Below are 6,455 nucleotides of genomic sequence, written 5' to 3'. Positions count from 1 at the left end.
TTGAAAGTCATTGAATATATCTATCGAGCGTAAAGGGTTTCCCTTAGCCAAAATAACTGGAAATTTTCCATTGAAAATCAATTGAAATAGCAGTTATCATTGAAATACCAGTATTTTATCAGTGATTTGCTTTTGGGGCTCATTAGAACAGTTATTTCATGACCATTGAAATACCTGTTTTTGGATAAATGTACTTTCAATACCTTAAATTTACCAGTGAAACACAAGTTTTTCTTAAAACTTGATAATCGATGCTATAAATATACATTGTTACACCAGTTAATTTCTATTACAGTTTTTCTGTTTTCAATGGTGAAGCATATCTTAGTCTATTCAATCTAAAAGTTATATAAAAGTTTCCATCCTCTAAACCTTTCATCAGAAATTGATATTGATATAATTGATCACAAATTTTCCCTGAGACAGGGACTTTTGGACCAAGGTCATTTTGGAAAGGTCAAGGTCACTCGGAACATATACCTTATGTAAGTAAAAGTTTTTGAAGTTATGAATATTGACACCAAAATAACTACCCCCCCCCCCCCCCCCGTAAAAAAAGTTTTTAAAAATCCTAGTTAATAATTCTCAAAAACACGGCAACCCCCCAACCCAACCCCCCCCCCCCTTCATCCTTCATTTAAAATGATGCTGCGTATCAACGTAGTACCCCCCCCCCCCCAAATAAAATTAAAAAATGCAACGTACTTTATAATGTGTGGCTCCCCCCTCCCCCGGCCACTCTTTTTTATTTTTGTAGTAGTGAGTCTCTCTCTCTCTCTCTCTCTCTCTCTCTCTCTCTCTCTCTCTCTTAAACACACGCTATATGATTTTCAAAGAAGTCGATATTGAGAATATTAAAATCTGGTAGGTCCCCCCTCTGAAAAAACAGTAGATTAAATAGATATCGGTAAATCGGTTGTTTCTTTCGACACGATTCCTGGATCCGCCCTTGATCCTCTCGCTTCTTCAGGATGCTCGCGCAGACTCCACATGACGTCATTTAAGGCATTTGAATTTCTTTCAACGCAGAGTGTTGGACGAGTGAATATATTTGATCAACATGTTTGCAGCGATATATTATACCGATGACAGGAAAATAGAAGTGGTCCATTCTAAGAAGTGAATTGGTTGGAAAATGCAAACAAACATAAACAATTTTCAACTTGTTGTATAGAGACTGTGACAAAATGTAGCTACTTGATGATGCGCGGGGCGGGAGAGTTGGATTCAGAGACGCGATGTCGACTACGATGTGTGTGAACAAAGGTAAGCATTTCTTTCGTATAAATTTCAAGCGCAATCACATGGGCCTGTCACGAATTTGATCCTTCTCTATATAGACTATACAATAAATTATAGTGCGGGGGCCTAAATTTTGCAGCCCTTCACCGGCAATGGTGACGTCTCCATATGGTAAAACATAGCGCAGATTTCAATTCACTGCGATGATTTACATGGATGTCGTTAGACGAAAATATCGAGATTAAAGGTGTGTTTCTTAATTAGATCTTAGGCAGTTTTATCTGTAAGGGTGTACAATATAAATAACAAACACTAAGCTCTTCGCGATCGAAGCGACAGGAATGCAACCCAATTTTGGCAAAACACAACACGCGGCCCGATTTAACTAAATATGACAGTGGAAATGTCCCACCTGATTTCTGGAACGACCACGGTAAATAACGTTGACAATTTAGATTTATGAAACATCACAATGTGTAATATACATAATATATTTTTGAAAATACATATTTCTAGACTGTCCTGACTACAATTTTATTTCTACATGTTACATATATGTGGGGAAAAATACTCGTCTTATGATTCTTCTTTTATTTTATTTTTTATTTTTGTAGAGTAAGCTTGATGAATCCTACAATCTGTTAATAGATGCGAGCAAGATTACCAGACGGCGCCGGACTTGGACTTGTTGCTGCATTATTTTACTCCGACATATCTGGCAGCACACTCGACAGCAATAGGATTGAGATCGTCAATACTATACAGCTAATTCAAGGTATAGTAGACTATGAATCCTAAATCATATTCAATATTAAATTTGGGATATTGACACAATTTGAGGTACAGTTGTTGTCTTCGGACAGGCTGCATTTTTAAAAAGTTTCTTCACTGATAAGTTCTATAGTATTTTACAAATTTTGCCCTTAAGTCAATTGATAAGCTTTTCCCCTTTAGAATTTATTAAGCTATTAATATAACAATAATACACATGAAATATCTGATCTATTCATGGATTTACTATATTGTATCTTGTCAAGACAAAGTCAACCACTGTCATTTTACTACCATGTTTTATTTAAATTCTTTCTATTGTTTTATTATTTCCTTTATAGCTCTTGCAGGTCTTTTATTAGTATATTATCAATGATTATTAGCACACGCATTGCACAGCGCATAGAAACTATATGTAATTTTGTGCTTTATAAATGAATAAAATAATAAACAAGAGGTACTGTGAGCAATGCTCACTAAGAATACCCCCCCCCCCCTTAGGGTGTTGGTAATAGGTATAAACTACCTCTTTTCTGAGTGTAAAAAACAAATGGCATGACAAACCGAACCATATTGCTACTTCGATGTCCAGTGCGCGTGACCTTTGACCTTTTGACCCCAAAATCGATAGGGAACATCTTCATCCCATGGGTAGTCCATATGTATGATATGGTGACTGTAGGTGGAAAGGATAACGCTTTAGAGCCCGGAAACCATATTGCTACTTCGATGTCCAGTGCGCGTGACCTTTGACCTTTTGACCCCAAAATCGATAGGGAACATCTTCATCCCATGGGTAGTCCATATGTATGATATGGTGACTGTAGGTGGAAAGGATAACGCTTTAGAGCCCGGAAACCATATTGCTACTTCGATGTCCAGTGCACTTGACCTTTGACCTTTTGACCCCAAAATCGATAGGGAACATCTTCATCCCATGGGTAGTCCATATATATGATATGGTGACTGTAGGTGGAAAGGATAACGCTTTAGAGCCCGGAAACCATATTGCTACTTCGATGTCCAGTGCGCTTGACCTTTGACCTTTTGACCCCAAAATCGATAGGGAACATCTTCATCCCATGGGTAGTCCATATATATGATATGGTGACGGTAGGTGGAAAGGATAATGCTTTAGAGTCCGGAAACCATTGTGTCTACAGACGGACGGACGGACGGATGGACGGACGGACAGACAGACGGACAACCTGATTCCAGTATACCCCTCCCACAACTTGTTGCGGGGGGTATAATAATAATATATATATATGGCCCCTAGAGGCACTGTCAGTTGTCTTGACAACTAGTATATATATATATATATATATATATATATATATATATATATATATACAGTACACGACACGAGTTTTATACACCCCACCGTGGAAAGACCACGGTGGAAAATCCACGGAGAAACACCATGTCCTCCGTGTTCCACGGTGTGTGTTATTTGCGAATACACACAGCTTCTAGGAGCTTTGTTCTCGCCACGGGCGCCTTGCGGGAGATGTGAAAATGTGCCGCAGGCCAAATAATCAAGATAAGGGTCGAATTTTAAGAAAAGAAAAAAATGTCAATACCCCCCCCCCCCTGATTATTGTTTTTCAGCATTTTGAGCCAATTCCAACGATACCAAACACTATATATTATTTGAGAAAACCTGGTTTTGAATTTTTTTCTTTTAGTCTTCTTTCTTCATTAAAATATTCTTAAATTCTATGTTTAAATAATGCGTACTTGCAGGCAATTCCTGTTTTGAATGCGAATTAGTATATTCAGTAAATGAAAAGCATACATGTACAACATGTAATAGGGATATTTAATAATTACCGATGCTCTCGCTCTCTCTCTCTCTCTCTTACAAATGCGCTGTTAAACATAATTACTTCCATCATATTGTGTTAATATATACTAACTTGATCCAATATAGAAATTAGAGCATTGTTGATGATTAACAAATTGGAATTAATTTATTACATAATTAATAGAAGCAAAAATACAAACCATCGAATGATTTATTTTTAAAATCCCGAGTTAATTACATTTGACCGAGACTTATGTTCAATATTCTTTCATAGAAGTTTTCATAAAAAAAAATGTTCATCGGGAGTGTCTGGGTAATGCAATGATTTTTGTATAATAAGTATATACCATGCAAATTCCTTGGGTCTTTGTCACAGTATAAATTACGTTTAGCTAGTTTGGGTTTTGACTTCTTATGAAAAGTGTGAAATATATTGGGTCGGCTCGATATCAGATCTAGTCTAAGATCACGGGTATCTTGCGCCGACCCCCAATATATTTCACTTTCCGCAAGAAGCTAAGCACTTCTGTTGATTTCAAATACACGGATTAGCTGACCCCCATTGTTCTACTGAGGCGAAAATCCCTTCGAATTTGCATGGAATGTACAAGTTATACACAGGTCATTGTTATAATCATACATCATAGTACCGCTAACCCGACAAACATTTTTTTTAATATTCTAAATAAGTTATTGAATGACGAAGTATGACCAAACTGCAGATTGAACTTTATAGAGCCCCGTGCTAACATTACTTATATTTTTCAATGTATCAGAAGGGGTATGTTGCCGGTTAAGATTAATATAAGCCGTTTGGCTTGTTTCTCAATCTATTCTATGTATAAGACATTGTTTGTAAACATTATCGAATTATTTACGAATAAATATTGTTTAAACTAAAACTAAACTAAAATTCTTGACAAGCAATAAAATAACAACAAAAATGGTACTTAAATTGTCCGATTACGAAAACCTTAAATTAGGAACACGTGTGTGGGGGGGGGGGGGGGGGGGTGGGGGTGTAGTAGTCTGAAACTGTCTCAATTCCCTCTTCCGACTTCAATTTCTTAAATCGTGCAGTGGGTAGGTCGCTACAAGGCTAAATCCTTAACTTTCAAATTACACCCTCTCCAATTCTACGTGCTTGTAATCAATATTTAAGTATGTAAATCCTCGGTGTCAAAGCAACTAGTTCATGAAAAAAGACTAATATCAATATAAACAGAAATGACTTAACGATTATTTGCTTTTATTCATATACGCTATCGATTATTAAAATCTTTAACTTAATCTGTAGATGCATTAGATAATGAAAGCAACAGAGAGAGAGAGAGAGAGAGAGAGAGCATCGGTAATCATTGATTATAATATTCATGAATGTATGCAGATACGGGAAGTTTAATACGTTCAGTATGAATCTTGAAAGTACAATTTCTTTCTGATTAATTATCCACCCCCTTCATTCTGATACTTTTTTTTTTATTTCCCATATTGTTTTCTTCACATGTTAAATTATTCGACTGGTCCGGGTTAGGACTAATAAATGAGCCCCACCCCCCACCCCTTCTAAAACGGTGTTACGTGCTTAGCTGTCTATCTCCCTCTCAGTCAAAAATAAAATAAATACATGCTATATATACTGCAACATCATTGGATTTACTGAATAATTCTTCGATTTCACCTTCATAATACATGTTAATGCAAGCGGACTATCTAGGCATTTTTTCCCATCTTCGCTAGCCAAGATTATTCGTCCACGAAGGCACAGTTGACCCAAAACCCATTGCTAGCGGAGATGAGATGAATTTTACCCCCGTATTATGTTATAACGGACCAAAACCTAGTACGTTTGTTTTACAACTTTCATTCAGAAGACGCGCAAGTTTGTGAGTCACTGAATAAACGAGAAAACGTCTGCATTTTTATTTCAATCGTTGTCAACTCTATACTTTGTGATATTTCAAGACTACATGTACTATTCAATTCATTGGATCCCATCACCATTATGCAATGGTATACAACGGACAAAAGATGTCATATATACATTTAGTAAGTAATACATGCGTGAAATAAAGTATTTATCAAGTTAGAAAAAAAAACACGTCTATTATCAATGTGAAGTATGGGCATTCTAGGTAGGGGAGCAAATTTTATTTTATCATTTTCTTAATGAAAGTACGGAGTTTAGGTGATAAAATTTGATTCTTTGCTCACATTGCATCACAGTTGAGTACATAATGAAATTCATCTCCAATGTAAACATGTACATGTATATGGCTGACCTTAATCACCTATTCCTAATTACAATGAAAACCTTACGTTAAAAATAAACCACTGCTTATGATACACATTTCATGCGATTGTCGTTGTTCATGACCCTTCTTTTATTTGGTGAAATTGTGCTGCACGTGCCGTGAAACAATGTATCGACGAGTTGTAGGAATAACACAGGTGTTTATATACAGGATGTCGAGAATTCGGGCGTTTTATAAAAAGGTGTGAAAGTCTGCAGGGAAGTCTACATACGGATATGTACCGAAACACTAACGTATCATTAAATAACAATTACAAGAATTGAATGATTGATAGCTAATTTTTAAATAATTAATGGGGGGGGGGGGGGGGGGGGGGGGGG

Source organism: Ostrea edulis, chromosome 6, assembly GCF_947568905.1.
Source record: "Ostrea edulis chromosome 6, xbOstEdul1.1, whole genome shotgun sequence".
Lineage (NCBI taxonomy): Eukaryota > Metazoa > Mollusca > Bivalvia > Ostreida > Ostreidae > Ostrea > Ostrea edulis.
This window is presented reverse-complemented; position numbering follows the sequence as displayed.